The sequence below is a fragment of the Trichechus manatus genome, unplaced genomic scaffold, assembly GCF_000243295.1.
Source record: "Trichechus manatus latirostris isolate Lorelei unplaced genomic scaffold, TriManLat1.0 scaffold00094, whole genome shotgun sequence".
Lineage (NCBI taxonomy): Eukaryota > Metazoa > Chordata > Mammalia > Sirenia > Trichechidae > Trichechus > Trichechus manatus.
The window spans coordinates 2,745,233-2,766,761 of NW_004444030.1; positions in this window are offsets into that span (position 1 = coordinate 2,745,233).

Below are 21,529 nucleotides of genomic sequence, written 5' to 3' on the forward strand. Positions count from 1 at the left end.
CAAATTAAAAATTTTAATTCTTAATAATATAGTAATGGGAAGAGCAATAAGTGTTTAGTATTTTTTTTTAGATAGCTTTGTACATTAAGATGGAATGTGGACTCAGAAACTATGGAGAACTCTGAACTGCTAACAATTTTCAGTATTCCAAAAGATGCTAAATAGATAAAAAATATGATATTCATACGCCAGAAGGCTGAATACTCCAGTTTGGAAGATGAAAGTAACTGGTTCCTTTGGTTGCATTCAGTTCTGAAAAGTATTTCTTCACACTCTGTTACAACTTGTGAATGGTGGTTTTATTTTAAAATATGCCTAATATTATACTATCAGTGTCTAAAAGTAGAAACTTCAAAATGTCAATAACTCTTTGAATGAATTAAAGTAAAAACTAAAATCTCTGATGATCAAAATCATGAAGCTTAGGAAAAGAATCACAATATTTAAGAATATTTAAATAATGAATATGAAAACAGAAGAAAAATATTCAGTTTAGTTTCTTATTTGCATTTGCAATTTTATATTCTTTTTTTTTTTTTTTTCCCAAGAGGGTCAAATCTAGAGATTTGGGAGCTGAAGGTTATACAATTTTGGGGACCCTGTTTCACGCTCAGTAGCTGATATTCAGTCATATTTACAATTGCCTTTAATACTGAGCCAACAGTAAGAGTCACAATGCAGACACCAATTATTATCTGTGAATGAAGCTGCTTGAAGGTGTACAGCCAGGTACAGCCTCTTATTTGTGTAGCAAATCCCATCTTGCTTCATATACAGCACTTGCTTCTTTAGTCTTAATTATGGCTCACAAAATACTTGTTCAATTCCAATCAAAAATCTCTTCTTCTGTAGCACAGATTTTCACCTATGAATAGAACATCACCTAAAAATCATGGAGCACTTCTTTCTATACGTGCACCTCTATGATCTAAGTCCCATGGGTTTCAATAAACTTTAAATTGAAATGCATGCTAAATTGCAAACATACTAGTTACTGCTCTTCCACACTGCTGCTAATATGAGGAAATTTTGCCAATAGCTCATTTGGCTTTCTATCCAAGTATAATATTAGTCATTAACATTGGATTCTTTTGTTTCTGTTTTGATAGTTTAAACATATAGAATAGTACAAAAATAGTATGGCAAACATTTCCAAGATTTAATAAACATGAATATTAATATCAACATTAACACTACAGATAGAGTTAAATACTAGACTATTTCCTGCAAACATGACTTGTCTGTGTGGTTCTTTGAGTAGCCCCACCTTGTTTGCTTCTCTGAACCAGTCTGGAGGGCTTCTGATACCTTCTGCTCACCCAGTTCCTGCACCCAGTACAGCAGATTCTACTATGAACATGCTTCCTCCTGCATACTTCTGCCCTTAGACCAAAATTTAAAACGTACAGATCATCTGTCTCTAGGTTTTAAAAAATAGATTTGTAGAGAATTTTTTCCTTTCATTCAAATTGTTGTTTTTGTTTGAGTTTCACAAAAAAAAAAGGGCAAAATGCCAACTTATGAAATCATGGCCCATTTCCATTTTTATTGGTCTTATTAGTCTTTTCCTTAGTGATTTCTAAGAGTTATTTACATATTCTAGATCATAACTGATCGATAATACAGTAACCACTAGCCATATATTATTACTATTTATATTGTTATTTGAAATATGGTTAGTGAAACTGAGGAAATTAATTTTTAATTTTATTTACTATAAATTAACTTAAACTTAAGAACTGATTCTCAATTCAGATTTTCAAAAAGATATGTGAGTCTACTTTTTCCATTGTAAATTTTACAAACTATAAAAAAATGATAAAATATTTCTTATTAAAATTTAGCACCCTAATTGATATGCACTTAAGTGTCAAAAACGCACTGAATTTTAAAGACTTAATATAAAAAATATGAAATATGTCATAAGTAATTTTTATATTGATCACATGTTTAAGAATTTTTTTTGAAATAGTGAGTTAAATAACTTGTTGCTAAAATTTATTACACCTATTTCTTTTTACTTTTTTAATGTGGCTACAAAAAAATTTTAAATTACATCTATGTCTCACATTATATTTCTAGTGGATAATGCTGGTCTAGATAATAATATTTTTTGCTGATATAAATGTTAAGTATCATTTTCCAGTCTATGGCTTATCGATCCACATTGTACTTACTATCATTTTTAAACTTTTTAATATAGTCAAGATTTCCGTTGTGGTTTTTATTCTTTGTATCTTATTTAAATTTTTTTTCCTATCCCACAGCCATAAATATTGTTTACTATACTTTCTTCTGAATGTTTCCGTGTTTTGCCATTCACATTTAGACTTTTTATCCATCTGGAATTTATTTGTATATGCTATAAGTTAGGGAATCATACTTATTTTTTCCATAAAAATAGCTAGTTGTCCTCGCATCAACATCTGAATAATCTATCATTTCCTTCTGATTTTTTAGTATCACTTTTCATATACCAAGTTCCAGTAAACATGTGGGCCTGTTTCTGAACTCTTTATTTTATTCTTTCTATTTGACTGTTCTTGAATCAAAAGTTAAAGTTTTATCCAAGTGTATTATAGTTTTATTGTCATTGTGTATATAATACTTTTTATATTATTTTTAATTTTTTTCTGGCATATAAAAATGTAATGATTATTTTATACTAATCCTTTATCCAGCGGTTTTTCTGTAGTCTCTTAGTATTTCTAACAATGTGTTTGTTATCTTGGATTTTCTATGTAAACATTCATATAGTCTGTTAAATAATGAAAATTTGTTTTTTTTTTAAATCATGAATCTTACTTATTTTTCATATCTTATTGCAATGGCTAGGACCAGTGACATTGAATAGCAGGAATGATAATAATAAGCATTCTTGCCTTGTTACTGGCTGATTTTTTTTTCTGACTGATTTTAATGAGAGTACTCAGTGTTCATCATTGTATGTTTTATTTACTGCTGGTTTTGTATAACCAAAAAACCAAACTCATTGCTGTCAAGTCGATTCTGACTTATACCCCTTAATTCATTCATGAAGTTTTTCACAGGGTGGTTTTCTTTGTTGTTTGTTTGTTTTATTATTGTGAGCTATTTTTCTTCTATAAGTATCATTTCTTTGACAGTCACAAGTGCTCTGGATTGTTGAAATGTCCCGAATACGAAGTTTTCCTTTTCTTCTGCTAATGATTAGATGAAAATCAGAAACTTTTAATTTTGAGGAAGTCAATTTACTCATTTTTTTCTCATAAAGGATTGTGATGTTGGTGTTGTAGTTAAGAAATTGTTTCCTAAACAGATATCACACTTTCTCTTGTTTCTTTTTTAATTGTAGTAAAATATATATAACATAAAATTTGTCATTTTAACCATTTAAAGATATCAGCAGAAGCCCCAATATTTGGAAAGTAAATAATACACTTCTAAATAAACCATGATTCAAAGAATCAATCAAAATAAAAATTATAAATATTTTGAACTGAATGAAAATAAAAATACAACATATGAAAATTTGTGTGATGCAGCTAAAGAAGTACTTAGAGGAAAATTTATAGTACTTAATAACTTAGTTTGAAAAAAAAGTTCTAAATTCAATGATCTCAGCTTTCACCTTTTTAAGGAGCTACACAAAGAAAAGTAAATGAAACCCAAGGAGCAGAAGAAAGAAAATAATAAAAATCAACAAAATAGAAAACAGAAATTGAATAGAGAAAATCATTGAAACTAGATTCTACATATTTGAAAAGATCAATAAAATTGACAAACTTCTAGCCAGAGTAATCAGGAAATAAAAAAGATACAAAGCACCAATATCAGGAATGAGATAGGTGACATCACTACAGATTCCGTAGATACTAAAAAGGATAATAAGGAAATACGATGAACAACTTTATGCCAATAAATATAACAATTTACATGAAAGGGCCAAATTCCTTTAAAATACAAACTTTAAAAGCTCACATAAGAAGAAATGATAATAATAATAAACCATTACTAGTGAGTCTATTCCAACTATAGCCACCCTATGGGACAGAGGAGAACTACCCTATAGGATTTCCAAGTCTATAATCTTTACAGAAATTAAAACAAGTCCATGAAAGCCCAAGTACTACCTGAATTTAGAGACCACCTCAAGAATAGAGCTGATGCATTGAACACTAATGATCCAGATGAGTTGTGTAATGACATGAAGGACATCATACATGACCAATGCAAAAGATCATTCAAAAGACAAGAATAAAAGAAAAGATGAAAATGAATGTCAGAAAAGAGTCTGCAATTTGCTCTTGAACATAGAGTAGCTAAGTCGAGTGGAAGAAATGATGAAGCTAAAGAGCTGAACAGAAGATTTCAAAGGGCAGCAGAAGCAGACAAATTGTTATAATAAAATGTACAAAGACCCTGGAGTTAGAAAACCAGAAACACTTGGCATTTCTCAAGCTGAAAGAACTGAAAAAAAAATTCAAGCCTCAAACTGCGATTTTGACGGACTCTATGGACAAAATATTGAACAAGGCAGGAAGCATCAAATAAGATGGAAGAGATACACAAGGCAGCGTATCAAAACGAATTGGTCGACATTCAAACATTTCAGAAGGTATCATACGATCAAGAAACAATGGTACTGAAGGAAGAAGTCCAAGCTGCACTGAAGGCATTAGCAAAAAACAAGCCCCTAGGAATTGATGGAATACAAATTGAGATGTTTCAACAAATGGATGCAGTGCTGAAAGAATTTACTCATCTACGCCGAGAATTTGGAAGACAGCCACCTTGCCAACCCACTGGAAGAGATTCATATTTGTGCCCATTCTAAAGAAAGGTGATCCAACAGAATGTGGAAATTATCGAACAACATCATTAACTTCACACGCAAGTAAAATTTTGCTGAAAATCATTCAAAAACTGTTGCAGCTGTACATCCACAGGGAACTGCCAGATTGAGAAGAAGACGTGGAATGAGGGATATCATTACTAATGTCAGATGTCTTGGCTGAAAGCAGAGAATACCAGAAAGATGTTTACCTGTGTTTTATTGACTGTGAAAAAGCATTCAGCTGTGTGGATCATAACAAATTATGGATAACATTGCGAAGAATAGGAATTCCAGAACACTTAATTGTGCTCATGTGGAACCTGTACATAGATCAAGAGACAGTCGCTTGAACAGAACAAAAGGATATTGCTTGGTTTAAAGTCAGGAAAGTTGAGCATCAGGGCTGTATCCTTTCACCATACTTATTCAATCTGTATCTGAACAAATAATCCAAGAAGCTGGACTATATGAAGAAGAATGTAGCATCAGGATTGAATGACGACTCTTTAACAACCTGTGATAGGCAGATGATACAACATTGCTTGTTGAAGGCAAAGAGGACTTGAAGCACTTACTGATGAAGATCGAAGACTACAGCCTTCTGTATGACTTACATCTCAACATAAAGAAAACAAAAATCCTCCTCACAACTGGACCAATAAGTAACATCATGATAAATGGAGAAAATATTGAACTTGTCAAGGATTTCATTTTACTTGGATACACAATCAACGCCCATGGAAGAAGCACTCAGGAAATCAAATGACATATTGTATTGGGCAAATCTGCTGCAAAAGTACTCTTTAAAGTGTTAAAAAGCAAAGACATCACCTTGAGGACTAAGGTGGGCCTGACCTAAGCAATAGTATTTTCAATCACGTCATATGCGTGTGAAAGCTGGACAATGAATAAGGAAGACTGAAGAAGAATTTTTGCCTTTGAATTACGGTGTTGGCAAAGAATATTAAATATACCATGGACTGCCAGAAGAATGAACAAATCTGTCTTGGAAGAAGTACAGCCAGAACGCTCCTTAGAAAGAACAATGGTGAGACTTCAACATATGTACTTTGGACATGTTATCAGGAGGGATCAGTCCCTGGAGAAGGACATCATGCTTGGTAAAGTAGAGGGTCAGGGAAAAAGAGGAGGACCATCAATGAGATGGGTTGACACAATGGCTGCAACAATGGGCTCAAACACAGCAACGATTTTGAGGATGTTGCAGGACTCGGCAGAGTTTTGTTCTGTTGTACACAGGGTCGCTATGAATTGGAACCAACACTATGGCACCTAACAACAACAATAATAGCCTTTATGGAAGCAGACTGCGACATCTTTCTTCCACAGTATCAGAGCTGACTTGATGGCAACTAACCACAACAACAACACGGTAATTCTATGTTTAACTTTTTGAGAAACTGCCAAACTGTTTTCCACAGCAGCTGCATCATTTTACATTCCCACTAACAAAGGATGAGGATTCCAACTGGTGACCTTATGTATAACAGAATGAAATGTTGCCCAGTCCTGTGCCATTTTAATGATCATTGGTATGTTTGAGTCCATTGTTGTGGCTATTGTGTCAATCCTTCTAACTGAGAGTTTCCCTCCTTTCCATTGGCCCTCTGCTTTGCCAAACATGGTGCCCTTTTCTAGAGATCGGCCTTTCCTGATGATGTGTCCAAAGCAAGTGAACCAAAGTCTCACTGTCCTCGCTTCTCAGGAACATTCCGGTTGTATTTTGGTTCTAAGACTGATTTGTCTGTTCTCCTGGCAGTTCATGGTATATTCAGTATTCTTCACCAACACCAGAGTTTGACTGCATCAGTTCTTCTGTCTTCCTTTTTCATTGTCCAACCTTCACATGCAGATAAAGTGATTTAAAAGACCATGGCTTGGGTTAGATATTCCTTAGTCATCAAAATAACATCTTTGTTTTTTAAAAATCTTTAAAGATGTCTTTTGCAGCAGATATGACCAATGCAATATGTCATTTGATTTCTTGACTGCTGATTCCATAGATATGGATTGTTGATCCAAGTAGAACGGAATCATTGACAGCTGCTTCTTCATTTATCATGATGTTGTTTATTTGTCCGGTTGTGAGGATTTTGTTTTCTTCATGTCAGGTTTAATCCATATTGAAGACTAGTTTTGACCTTCATCAGCCAATGCTTTAAGTTGTCTTCATTTTCAGCAAGCAAAGTTGTGTCATCTGCATATAGCGGGTTGTTAATGAGTTTTCCTACGTTCCTGATGCTGTTCTTCATAGAGCCCAGGTTCTTGGATTATTTGTTCAGCATAGAAATTGAATAAGTAAGGTGAAAGGATACAACCCCGCCTCATGCCTTTTCCAATTTTTAACATTGCACCATGTATAGTTAAATTCAAATTTATACCTATGCCTTCCATGGGCTTAGGGTGGAGGTTTGATTTCTTTCAGTGAGTTTTTTTTCCTGCACCCCTCAGATTCTTGAGCAGATGAATAAAAACAAATATATACTTCAACTTCCAAGATGGTATGCAAAGTTTTTCCAGTCTACTTTTCAAAAATGAGTAATGCCTTTTATATTCCCAGTAAATAGAGATGAGGCTTTAATTTGCTGTGTTGGGGAAATAACTTTACATGAGTTTACAGCTGGTTTTGTAAGCTTCTTGGCAATACCATGGCATACACCTCTTTTAGCTATGTGGCGTATAACTTTTTTTGATCCATTGTTTTATTTTGGTCTCATTTCTGCCTTTCCCAGCAAAATGTATCAATTTCAGACTAGAAGCAATATATTGTGCTTTTGGTAAAAATGTTATTTTACTGGAGAGGTCACTGTGTTTTGTTTAAAAATGACATGAAAACTTCCAAGAGTTCATGCCATGTTGATCAAAATTTTATAGGACAGCTCTAGGGTCAACTTTCAGATATTTCCTTATTATACTTTTTATTATTTTTTTGATGCTTGTGCAAAATTATCACATTTGATATTTGCTTATCCAACTTCAAATATTGTTACATTCTACATTGGCAATGGAGGCTTATTCACTATGTACATTTTGGAGATTATTTGGACTTATATTTACATTTCTACCATTTTGGGATACAGATCCACATTTTATAAACTATTTATGTAATGTAACTCATACAGTAACAGTAAAAAGCAATAGCATACAAATGATGTAAAAATAGGTTAACCATTTACAACTTCACCCAGATTACTAAATATTAAAGAAGACTGATGAATGCAGTCCTAAATCACTCACAACCTTTAAAAGCTTAGTGATCAAAATACAGAGAAGTATATTTCTCTGAAACTATAATCAATCTTACATTTCAAATGTATAATTTGCTGGTGTAAATTTATTTCATCACCTTTTCTTCTAAAATTTCTAAGAACTGGCTGACTACTCTATAGCCTTGCAGAGACTAATAATGATATATTAGTCATATTTTGAAAAATGCTGCCACAGAAAATTCAATAAAACTAGGAACTCTTTCAAAAAAATATGTTTCTGAAAAGTATGTTTCAAAGAACAATATTCCTGAAATCCATTTGTGAACCTCAGGTTAGGAATCATTCTGAGAGATGTTTACCTTTGATTAGGGCACAGGCACAGATCTTCCAATCAATGAGTTACAGCCAAGAAAACAGGACCTCTTGTCCTGCCAAGCCTAACAATTTATGAAGAAGGAATACCTAAGGTTATGTTCTCAAAAGGAGGGATGTGACATGGCATACAATTACAGCTCAATGAGTTACCCAGTACCAAAATGAAAATAAAAAAATCTGGCCCAGTCAGAATTGTAATTTCAGGCATCTTGGCAAGCAAATTGGATCATTCGTAGGTGAGTTTAGTTTTGCAAAGACAGCTGAAGTTCTTTAAACATTACTAGACTAGCAATTGCTACAAAGGCTGAATGATAAATCTAGAATACTATAAAGTCCAGAGACATAGCTCCTTAAGTGAAGGAACATGAAAAACAAAGTCAGATAATGATGTTTTGGCCCAACAAAAACAAACAACAAAATCCTGACGTGAGTCAGTTTCAGCTTTGGCACTACTACGGTTCTTCACAGGAATCAGTCTTGCTTAGATTAGAAGAGAAAGAACACATTTTGGGAAATCGCATCCACCCTTAGGTGTTACAGGTTTTAAACTCACTAGCTACTATCCGCAGGAGCCTAGGTGGCACAACAGTTAAGCACTCAGCTGCTACATTAACTGTTTGAATTCACCCAGCTGCTCTGCGGGACAAAGACTTGGCCATCAGCTCTTGTAAAGACTGCAGCCTAGAAAATCCTATGGGGGCCATTCTACTCTGTCACATGGGGTCAGTTTGAGTTGGAATGAACTCAAGGGCACCTAACAACAGCTACTATCCACATGCATGCTCATTTTGAAAAGCAAAAAGAAAATAATCTTTGCAAATGGCATTGCAATCAGATAACTATAAATGGCAAAGAGAAAAAAAAGCTTCCTGGTTCAATTTCTCCTTAAGGTTGAATTTCACTTGGGTCTAAAATAACAAACAGACAAACAAAAGATGCTTCATATAGGAATGATTTAGATTTTGTTTAACTCTATTAGAATTTGTTTTAAGAATTTGCTTAAACCCCTCAGCCCCACCTCTCCCAATAACCTGGTAGTGTGAGACCTGCTCCATTGTGTTAAGAGCCCTTGTTAACATCTTCGAATGCAGATGGCTTTGAAAGAGTTCAAGAAAATTTTCCTACCTACCAGACACAGTGAGTCAGAATCGACTCCACGGCAACTGTTTTTATTTTTATTTTTTGTTTAACCAGACATAGTGTAGTACTTCAGATAACTCATGGAAATTCTGCCATCCCAGGTGGTAGAGCAGTCCAGTCTTTTTCAAGGTAGGGTGATAATTGAAACAAGATCAGAAAATTAAACTCGTGCTGCAATCATTACAATACAAGACTATTATCTTCTAGAGCCTCTAATTCAATGTCTCACAGCTGGGTAATTAACATGTCCTGGTTTTAGTGGGACCTTTCCAAATCTCTATTCCTTTGGTGACTTTTTAAAGCAGTATCAAAAAAGGGCTTATAAATAAGCATGCATTTTCCCCATCGGCTTCCTTCAAAGTCTGAAAGTTTCTTGGTATAGAGCAAAAAGGATTGAAAAGTTTTAAATATTCACAAGCAGTGGGCGCAACGTTCCAGAGCCTGGAGGCATAATAGAGAAAAACTGAACTGATCCATTTTGAGTAATATTCAACCAATTATCAGAGGAATGCATACAGCATTACTAAAAATACTAAAAATATAATAACACAGCCAAGAAGTGTGATCGAAGTTGTCACGTTGAGAGAGGGGGAAAAAGCACTGGATAATCAGCATGGTCAGCTTGCAGACTTTTACACTGGAAAGAATGCTGGGCTTAGGTCAGAAGACCTGAGTCCAAGCTCAGCTCTACCATTATCATCTATATGACCTGAGGCAAGTGACTTATATTCTCTAATTTCAGTGTCTGTACCTATAAATCTATAGTGCATAAATAACAATAATCCTCCTAGGACAGTTACATGAGATGATATTTAAAAAAAAAAAAAAAAAGGCACCTGGAGCTTAAGAAAATGGATTTGAGACTTGGCTCTGAAAATGTCTGAACTAATGTCTTTGAACATGTCACTGGTAAATATATACCTGTAGTTCTGCTCTGTAACATGGGGTTACTATGAGTTAGAATCAGCTCCACGGCACCCAATAGAAGCCTGGGTTAAGGGAAGGTCACTGAGCTGTGAGGTAGAGGAAACAGGACTAAAAGTGAATTCATTCAGACGTACCATCTTTGAAAGAAGTAGACTGAGGTAGGGTAGAAGAGAAGGAGTGAGTGGCGATCAGCTCTGCTATGCAGGGAAAAGTCAATGCTAGATTGTCATATTAAAGGCCAGCAAGATGCAGTTCCACTACTCACCAGGCTGACCTCCAGGTCACCTAGAGCAGAGATGTAACTACAAGACACCATGCCTAGAGAGTCAGTAGTAAAATGGCCTGAGATATCAGACTTAATTAAAGTTGCTTACCACTTCAGTTTATTCCCCTAACCTTCCCCTTATATTGCTCTTCAACAAGCAGCAGTCACAGAAAGAAAAGCAGTTATTTAAGGATTATTAATGTCTAACAACAACAACAAAAAGAGCTCAGTGCACATAGAATAAAAAATAAATAAATGAAAGTAAGCAAAAGGTAAAAGTATCATCCCAGAAAACAGAAAAAAAATTTGAACAATCACGTCTCCATGAATTAAAGAAAATATTCTCTCTCTGAAATAAGGGGTGATAAGACAACAAAAGCAGATTCAAAGTGAGATGGTATAAACTCAAAAAAGAAACTGAAAAGAAAAAATGAAATATTTACTAAGATAAAATTACACGGAAAGCCACAGAAAGCAGAACAGGCATAGTTAGGTTCCGTAAATGGTGAATGGCATTATAAAATGGAATACAATGAAATGAAAAGACCAAAGTTAAATAGAACTAAAGAGAAAATAATAAATACAGAAGATAGACAAAAATAACTAGCAAATGCATAATGGATGCTCCTGAGACAGGAACAGAGCAAATGGAACAGAAAATAAAATATTTAAAGGTGTAACACCAGAAAACTTTTCCAAAATAAAGGAAGATCTGAATTTGCAGATGGAAAGAACATACTACGTCTGATGTGAGAGGGGATAGGTTATATAAGAAAGTCAATAACAAGACATTTCCTGATAAAGAAAGTTATTGGGCTTCAATATCAAAACATAATCCTAAGACTATACAGAAAAAAGAATAAACTCTATTCTAACTGGCATGAGGCTTCTCAGCAACAACAAATACAAGAGGACTGTGAAAGAATATCTATAAAATCCTCAGGGGAAAAAAAGCAAAAATTTCTCTTTTTAAATATAAATCAACAGAAAGCTATCTTCAAATATTCAAGAATTTGGGAAATGTCCAAATGAGACATTCTTGAAAAACTACTTAATTTTGAAGTCCATCCATCCAAAAGCTGGATGGGGAAACTAAATAAAAGGATTGGTGGGAACTTCTATTTCTGCCCAAGATGAAATAACAGAGACTGAATTTCTTCTTCCTCCTGAAAGAAAAAAAGTCAAAATATATTAAAAAATAGTTTTCTGTCACTGGACATCAGGCAATGAAAGACCGTAATCACGGAGAGATGGGAAACAAAAGACATAAACCTTACTATTAAAATTACAATGAAATATTCATTAGAATGGCTAAAATTTAAAAACCTAATCATACCAAGTGTGGATGAGAACGTGGAGTAACTGTAACTTTCATACGTGGCTTGTTGGAATGCAAAATGGTGCAAGCTCTTAAGAAAAAGTTTGCAGTTTCTTAAAATAACATACACCTATCACATGACTCAGTCATCCCAATCCTAGGTTTTTAGCCAAGAGCCGTATAAGTAAATGTCGACACAAAGACTTGTACATGAATGTTCATAGCAGCTCTATTTGTAATAGTCAAAGACTGGAAACAAAGTGAATAGATAAACAAATTGTGGTATACCCATACAAAGGAATACTACTCAGCAAGAAAAAGAAATGAACTATTGATACATGCAATAACAGAATTCAATCTAAAAATAATTATGTTTAGTGAAAGAAGATAGACATAAAAGATTACCTGCTAGATGACTCCATTTATATAAAATTTTAGAAAATAAAAACTAAAGTTATAATGTCAAAAAGCAGATTAGTGGTTGAGTGCACATGGGGGTGAGGGGAGGGCAGAAGGGAGAGTTTAAGAAGGGGACATGAGGAAAATCTGAGGGTGATAGATATATTTATTATCTTGATTGTGGTCTGGAGATATACGTATATTGGGCTCAGTGGCACAGTGGTTGAGAGCTCGGCTGCTCAGGAGTTCGAATCCACCAGCTGCTCCTTGGAAACCCTATGGGGCAGTTCTACTCTGTCCTATAGAGTTGCTATGAGTTGGAATCAACTTGATAGCAGTGGTTTGATTTTTTTAATTATTGGTAGTTGCCACTGAGTTGATTCTGACTCATAGCAACCCATGTGTACAGAGTAAAACTACTCCATAGAATTATAAGTCTGTGGCCTTTTGGAAACAGATTGCCAGGCCAGTCTTCTGAGGTGTCTCTGGGTGGATTTGAACTACCAACCTTTTGGCTAGTAATTGAGCGTTTAACTGTTTGTGGCACCCAGAAAATCTATATACATGCATAAACATTTATCAAATTATACACTTTAAATATGTGCAGTTTATTTTACATCACACTCTTCTATAAAGCTGAATGAATATGTGGCTCTCCAGGCTTGTAAAACATGTTTTAGATAATTTTACAAATTTATCTCACAAAAATATTTTGAAAAATTATAATTCTGTCTATAGTTGATCATTTCAAACGTAAGAGAACACACTGAAAATTTTCTTTTCTCTTTTCTCTCTCCTTTCTCATCTTGGATTAAGCCCTGTTTGTCAGATGCTATAAAATCTCATTGTAACTTCTGGTGATTGAGTTAGGTTTTATAATTACTGATCCTTGTTGCAGCTGTTTATGACAAGTTCGAATTCAATAGAAGGGTTTCTGACAATTTCTAAACCTAAAGCCAACACAAAGTCTCATTTTTTCAAAATAAAATGACAGCCCAAGATCACATGTCTGTTATAGAGAAGATGAGAAAAACTGAACTATTAAAGGGAAAATCCTGTTAGACTGGCTCAAAAAACAAACAAAATAAAAACACATTTTCTGTCCATAAGTATCCATAGTAAAATCATTTAGAAAGATTGGAAGTAAAAAGAAAAATTAGCCGAATCAGAAAAATTATTTCTCTCTCACTCTCTCTCATCCACACACACACACACACACACACACACACACACACAAGCACACAAGGAGCCAGGGAGTTTGATATTAATATCAGACAAGGTTTACTGCAAGGTTTTTTTAAAAATGAAGAAACAAAGGGAAATTGATAATAAAATAAAATGTTTACTAATTTTGCTGCATCAACTAACATTGTATTATCATTCAAAATGCAAAACAAAACCAAAAAGAACATACAATAATATTATGATACTTTTAACTCACCTTTCTCAGGTCTGAACAAATTAAATACACAAAAAAATAAGAAGCAACATAGAGAAAATTTTCTCAAAGTATGTTCCAAGAACCACTTGCAACAACTTTCCTAGGATTCTTATAGAATAGAGCATATTCAAAGCCCTATCCCAGATTTTGTGAGCGTGGTTCCCAGAAATCTGCATCTTAGCAAGCATTTTAAATAATTCTTATGCACTGTTACAGAGAATTTAAATTATATACTTAAATTTATATATATTTACACACTAAGCAGGAAATACAATTTCTAATCAAGTGACTATGGAATGTTTACAAAAACTGAGCAGAAAAAAAATCATTAAAAAATAGAAATAGTAAGGGTCAAGCTCTTTCCCATTGTTTAAAAAAAAAGAGGTAGAAATTAATAGTTTTAGAAAAGAAGGAAACAAAATCTTGACCAGCTGAAAATGAAAACATCTCTCTTAATTTGGGCCAAAGAGAAAAATCAAAACCAAAATACAAAAAATTTTTAAAATAATATGATAAAGATGTACACATCATAACCATCAAGCAGGACTCAGAGACATCCACAGCCCTAAATACTTAATTACTAGCCAAAAATTTACAAAAGTAAAGTAATTCATAGTTCAGTTTAATAAATCAGGATAGTAATAACCAAATAAAGCCAAGGAAGAGAGAAAAAAGCAATTAATAAAAGATTAATGAATTAAAAATCAGAAATATAGCAGAGCTAATAAACACTGGAGCTGTTCCTTTAAAAATAGCAAAATAGTAAACCTTCCTTTAAAATGCAATAAATAAATAAAATAGTAAAATAAATATAGTAACCCGTTACCTTCAAGTCGATTCTGACTCATAACAACCCTACAGGACAGAGTAGAACTGCCCCATAGGGTTTCTAAGGAGCAGCTGGTGGATTCAAACTGCTGACCTTCTGGTTAGCAGCCATAGCTCTTAACCACTGTGCCACCAGGGCTCCATCTAATCAAGAACAAAATTTAAAAATCAGAAATAAAATAATCCCTGTACCTAATCAAATCACAGAGAAAATATAAATATTTTTAATTTCTCAGCTCCATACAAACTAGTTTGAAAATAGATGAACAGGTAGAAGCTTTAGGAAAATATAATTTATGTGAACCACCCCCCGCCACCAAAATATAAGAAAACTAAATAAGCCCATTATTGTAAGAGAAATTGAAAAAGTTGTCAACAGCAACACTTCATTCCACCTCTACCCTAGAAAAATCACCAGGCCCAGTTTTACAAGTAAATGCTATCAAGACATCAAGAAAAAAATACGGCCAGTGTTCTTGAAAATTCCCCAAATTTCCTTTTATAAGTAAATGTAACGTCGATACAGAAATCTACTTTTCCTCACTTGTTAATACTGTTGTTATTAGGTGCCCTCAAATCAATTCCAACTCATAGCGACCCTATGCGACAGCGTCGAACTGCCCCCTATAGGCTGTAGTCTTTACAGAAACAGATCGCCAGGAGACTACAAAGCCACTGGATGGGTTCGAACCACCAACCTTTCGGTTAGCAGCCAAGCACTTAACCGCTGCACCACCAGGGCTCCTTCCACTTGTTAATACTTATGCTCAAAGTCTAAATGAAAATATTAACAAGTAGCAATAGTATAGAGAACAATATACCATGAATACACGGGAGTCATTCCAGAAATGCACCAACAGTTCAATATTAGGAAACCTATTAAAATATTTCACCATTATAATACCTCTATATGTTTCAAACTTTCTAGCTCTTTCTAGTCCTCCTGCCTCCTTAGGCCTTCAGCTTGCAGGAGTTTTGGTCTTGGACATCAATTTGGAACAGTTTCTTTCAGCCTCTTTTTGTGTGTTGATGGTTGATGGAGTCCCACTCCAGCCACTGGCTTCAAGTAGTGGGCATGAGCTTCCATCTCAAACGGATCAAATGGAGTGCTTTTGGCTCTCCTCACCCCTCAGGAGCTCAAGTCCTGGTCAAACAAAACAAAACAAAAAAACTAATTATAAAAATAATAAATAAAACTGCCACAAGCCATGTTTATAGCCCTTCCTAAGATACAATGGTTTCAGATTTAAGTCTGCGCTCACTGAGAACATAATTTCATGCGTTCCTAGTAATCCTCCTGAGTTATGCAAAGGAGGGCCCTTTGAATAACACATATCTGCTGTCAGGACCTCTTTAAAACTTCAAACTTCAAATCACAAAATGTTCTTTTTCCATGAACAATGGTTTTCTACATGCAGTGTTCCTAACAATTTATATGCGTACATCATCTGTAGATGACGATTTTTTCAGGCATAAGAAAGAGAAAGTGCATTTTTTTCCTTCCCTACTTTTGGAGAGTCTTACTTATGTTCTTGTACTAAAATCTGTTTCCAATTCTCATCACAGTGCTCCATAGTTATCACACTTTAATGCTTGAATGCATAGATTTCTGCATTCCATCACTTGTTTTTTTCCCTCATGTGTCCATCCATTTCATCTTTGAATTACTCTTCTCCTAAGGGATATATAATAAGATCTTAGACAGCATTCCAGAAGTGTTATATGTAATAGATATTAGAAGGAGTACCTGTCTGTGAGGAAATGTGTATATGTGTATGTGTTTTGATTTTAATGGGGAAAAATCATGTCATTCTTAATAGTGGTTTCCATTAAATACTGAAAGTCTTGAAAAGTGGGCTTAAGAAAATTTTCTAGAATGTCATGATGCCAAAGATAAATCTAAAGACCCAGCCATGGGGAAGAGTAATAATTTGTGATCAAGATGATTGACTGGAAAACAAGGCCCTGGGTATGGGTAAGTTGTCTAGGTCTGACCTCACTACTGACGTGTAGTCCATGGATAAATGGCCACACTACCATATTTTGTACTTCCATTTGCTCATCCTTCTTGACCCAGCTTCAATGGCGCTTCATGCCTATGCATTTCTCTGACTCTTACTCAGACAAAATAAATTGTCCTTTCCCATGAGCTTCCACAGCAATTTCTGTATACCTGTACTTAAGGAAGGAGCCCTGGTGGCACAGTGGTTAAGTGCTCAGCTGCAAACCAAAAGGTCGGCAGTTCAAAACCGCCAGTGGCTCCACAGGAGAAAGGCATAGCAGTCAGCTTCTGTAAAGATAACAGCCTTGGGCTACATATTTGAAAATTTAATGTTTGCTGTTAATTATGATGGGAATTGCATTTACTGTGTTGTCTTAGAATTAAACAGTTTTTAATTGGACCATTTTATTTTGAAGAATAGGTTAAATATCTTTATTCATGTATTTCTTTAATAAAAGGGAATTTTTCCATATTTATTTTTCATTTGAATCAAATGATGTAACGTGTTTTCTTCCTATATCTCTGCTTGATTTTAGTGAACTTAGAAACATAATTTTTAACTGAAGTGTATCTGAATTTATGTTTAGAAATTAAACAAGCATATATTTTAGAACTTTACTAATTACACTAAATAATATCAAGTTATAATAAGCTATAATAGTTTTATGTATTTGTATGTATTTTGTACAGTTTTGCAAATTTTAAAACATTATGCTGAGTAAAACATATTAAATTGCTACTTGTTCTATAGAGTCACATTTTATTTTCTTTTGAAACAACATACATTTTCAATTTAATATGAAAAAATGTTTAAATGGATGGGTATGACTGAAAAACTAAAAGTATATCTTCATCTTGAAAAAAAAAAGATTACAGCTTTGGGAACCCTATGGGGCAGTTCTACTCTGTCCTATAGGGTTGCTGGGAGTAAGAATCAACTCGATGGCAATGGGTTTATGTGTAATTTGAGGTACGTTAAGTTGGATATTTAAATATATGATCATGGAGAGGCGGAGCCAAGATGGCAGTGTAGTTAGACGCTTCCTATATCCCTCTTACAACAAAGATCTGGAAAAACAAGTGATTTGATTATATATGAATATCTAGGAGCCCTGAACAAGGCAAAGTTGAGGAATTGGACTGAGTGGCGTGGGTAGAGCGAGACGGTTCGCAAGAAGCCAGCAGCACCAGAGCAGCTGTGGCGGGATGGCAACTCCTCCAGCACTCCGGCAACTCCTGGGGCATGCCGGGTCTGCAATAAAGCAGGCAAACAGCTGTGCACACACTCGGAAAGCAGTTTCCACATCGAGAGAGATCCGGCAGCAGAGATTCTGCTTGGACACTCCTAACCAGTGAAAAGCAGCTCCCAAGTGGCTAAAGATAAGTACACGCGTGCGGCCTTTCACGGGGAAAAAAAAAAAAAAAAAAGCCCATTTGGGAAAAACCTCTCTCCCTTTTACCTCCTCCCTCCACGCTCTGCACCGGGAGTCCACTGGGCTGGAAGTAGATCCCAAAAAGCGCCCTGACCCATTCTCCTGGCCTTGGAGAGGGAACAAATAACCTACTGGCTCCCCTAAGCCAGGAACACAGGGTCGGCACAGCTCCTTTGCTAGGCACAGGCATAAGAGGTCTGCAGAGTCTGAGTGCATTACACCCCTGTATAGACGTATGGGGACCCATCTCAACAGCGTTAGCCCTGACTACCACAGTACAACAGGGCAAACATCTGAAGTTTAACTCCAACTGTTTCAGCTGTGAAGTGGCAGATTTGTGACCGTCGAAACAGCCCTGCCCCTTAAGTAGACACTTTTATCGATCCGCAACAGGGGCTTCAGGACTGGTGGTGGTACCTAAACCTCCTAGTCACCTGCTACAGGAGTCCAAGAAAAAGTGGTGCCCTCAAGTCTTTACAGCCAACAGAGTGAGAAGCTCATAGTCCAGCTGCAAAACTCACCTACCTACTCACCCTAGAGAATAGGGACACGCTTTCCTTTCAGACTCTCAGGGGCAGCCGTCAGCCCCCTGCCTGGCTCAGTGCGTGATCCCCTACCACAGCCAGAGTCCAGTGTCTGCACCAATCACCCATGCCTCTCTAGGACTATAGGTGAGAGCCTGCACCACACAGTTGGTGACTGACTGCCTGGTCCCCTAAGCTAAACCCATATAGGAAAATTTAACAGACTCCTGTGGGCACGTACTTAGTTACAGAACTATCTACTTGGTGACAGGACATTAGAGCTTCAAAACAAAACAAGAATCTAGGACACAGTAAACAAATATAAAATAAAATTATAATAACTTCTTGATGGCTCAGAGAAAACAGTCAATATCAAGTCACATAAAGAGGAAGTCCATGATGGCTTCAGCAAGCTCCCAATAAATTCTCTGGATGAAGAGAATTTCTTGGAATTGCCAGAGGCAGAATACAAAAGATTAATATACAGAACTCTCCTAGAAATTAGAAAGGAAATTTGACAAAATGCAGAAAAAGCCAGGGTACACATGTACAAAGTAGTAGCGGAACGTAAAAAAAGTTATTCAAGAACATAATGACAAATTCAATAGGCTGCAAGAATCCACAGAGAGACAGCAATCAGAAATCAAGAAGATCAACAATAAAATTTTAGAATTATACAATTCAATAGAAAGTCATAGGAGCAGAATTGAGGCAGTAGAAGTTAGAATTAGTGACATTGAAGATAAGGCTCTTGACACCAACTTATTTGAGGAAAAATCAGATAAAAGAATTAAAAAGAATGAAGAAACTCAAAGAGTCATGTGGGACTCGATCAAGAGAAATAACCTACGAGTGATTGGAGTACCAGAACGGGGGGGGATAACAGAAAATACAGAGAAAATTGTTGAAGATTTGTTAACAGAAAACTTTCCTGATGTCATGAAACATGAGAAGATGTCTATCCAAGATGCTCATCGAACCCCACATAAGGAGATGCCAAAAGAAAGTCATCAAGACATATTATAATCAAACTTACCAAAACCAAAGATAAAGAGAGAATTTTAAGAGCGGCTAGGGATAAAAAAAAGTCATCTACAAAAGAGAGTCAATTAGAATAAGCTCAGACTACTGAGCAGAAACCATGCAGGCAAGAAAGCAATGGGATGACATACATAAAGCCTTGAAGGAAAACAACTGCCAGCTAAGAATTATATATCCAGCAAAACTGTCTCCCAAATATGATGGTGAAATTAGGGCATTTCCAGATAAACAGAAGTTCAGGGAATTTGCAAAAACCAAACCAAAACTACAAGAAATACTAAAGGGAGTCCTACGGTTAGATAATCATTAACACCAGGTAACAATGCAAGACTAGAACACAGGACAGAGCAACCAGACATAGACTCAAATAGGAAAATCAAAAATACATCAAAGCTACAACACTGAAAATAGGGAAACAGATATCAATATGTAAAAAAGGGCAACATCAAAAGAAAAAAGAGGGAGTTAAAAAATGCAGACATTGATTTTTCATGTGAAGGGAAGGTTAAGGCAATATAAAGTAATAAAAGACTGTTATACACTTAGAAAAATAGGCGTAAATATTAAGGTAACCAGAAAGGAATCTAACAATCCTACAAATCAAAATAAAAAAGCAGAAAAACATAAAAACCCAGCAAACACAAAATCTACAACAATGAAAGAGATGAAAAAAAAATACATAAAGAAAAATGACTCGGCACAGAAAATTAAGGGGAACAAAGAAACTGTGTACAACACACAAAAACAGATATCAGGATGACAGCATTAAACTCATACCTATCAATAATTACACTGAATATAAACAGACTTAATGCACCAAGAAAGAGACGGAGAGTGGCAGATTGGTTAAAAAAGCATGCTCCATCTATATGCTGCCTACAAGAGACGCACATTAGACTTGAAGACACAAACAGGCTAAAACTCAAAGGATGGAAAAAAATATATCAAGCAAACAACACTCAAATAAGAGCAGGGGTGGCAGTATTAACCTCTGACAAAAAAGACTTCAAAGTAAAATCCACCACAAAGGATAAGAAAGGGCACTATATAATGATTAAAGTGTCAGTACACCAGGAGGACATAACTATAACAAATATTTACGCACCCAACAACAGGCCTTCAAAATATATAATACAAACTTTAATAGCTCTAAAGAGAGAGATAGACAGCTCCACAATAGTAGTAGGAGACTTCAACACGCCACTTTCAGTGAAGGACAGAACATCCAGAAAGAAGCTCAACGAAGACACAGAAGAGCTAAATTCTGCAATCAACCAACTTGATCTCATAGACATATACCAAACACTGCACCAAACAGCAGCCAAGTATACTTTCTTTTCCAATGCACACGGAACATTTTCCAGAATAGACCACATATTAGGCCATAAAGCAAGCCTTAACAAAATCCAAAACATCGGAATATTACAAAGCATCTTTTCTGACCATAAAGCCATAAAAGTGGAAATCAAAAAGCAAGGAAAAAAAATCAAACACATGGAAATAAAACAACGCCTTGCTCAAAAACGATTGGGTTATAGAAGAAATTAAGGATGGAATAAAGAAATTCATAGAATCAAATGAGAATGAAAACATCCTACCAGAACGTTTGGGACACAGCAAAAGCAGTGCTCAGAGGTCAGTTTATAGCAATAAAGGCACACATCCAAAAAGAAGAAAAGCTCACAATCAAAGCATTAACCCTACAACTGGAACAAGTAGAAAGAGAGAAGCAAAAGAAGCCCACAGGTGCCAGAAGGAAGGAAATAATAAGAATTAGAGCAGAATTAAAT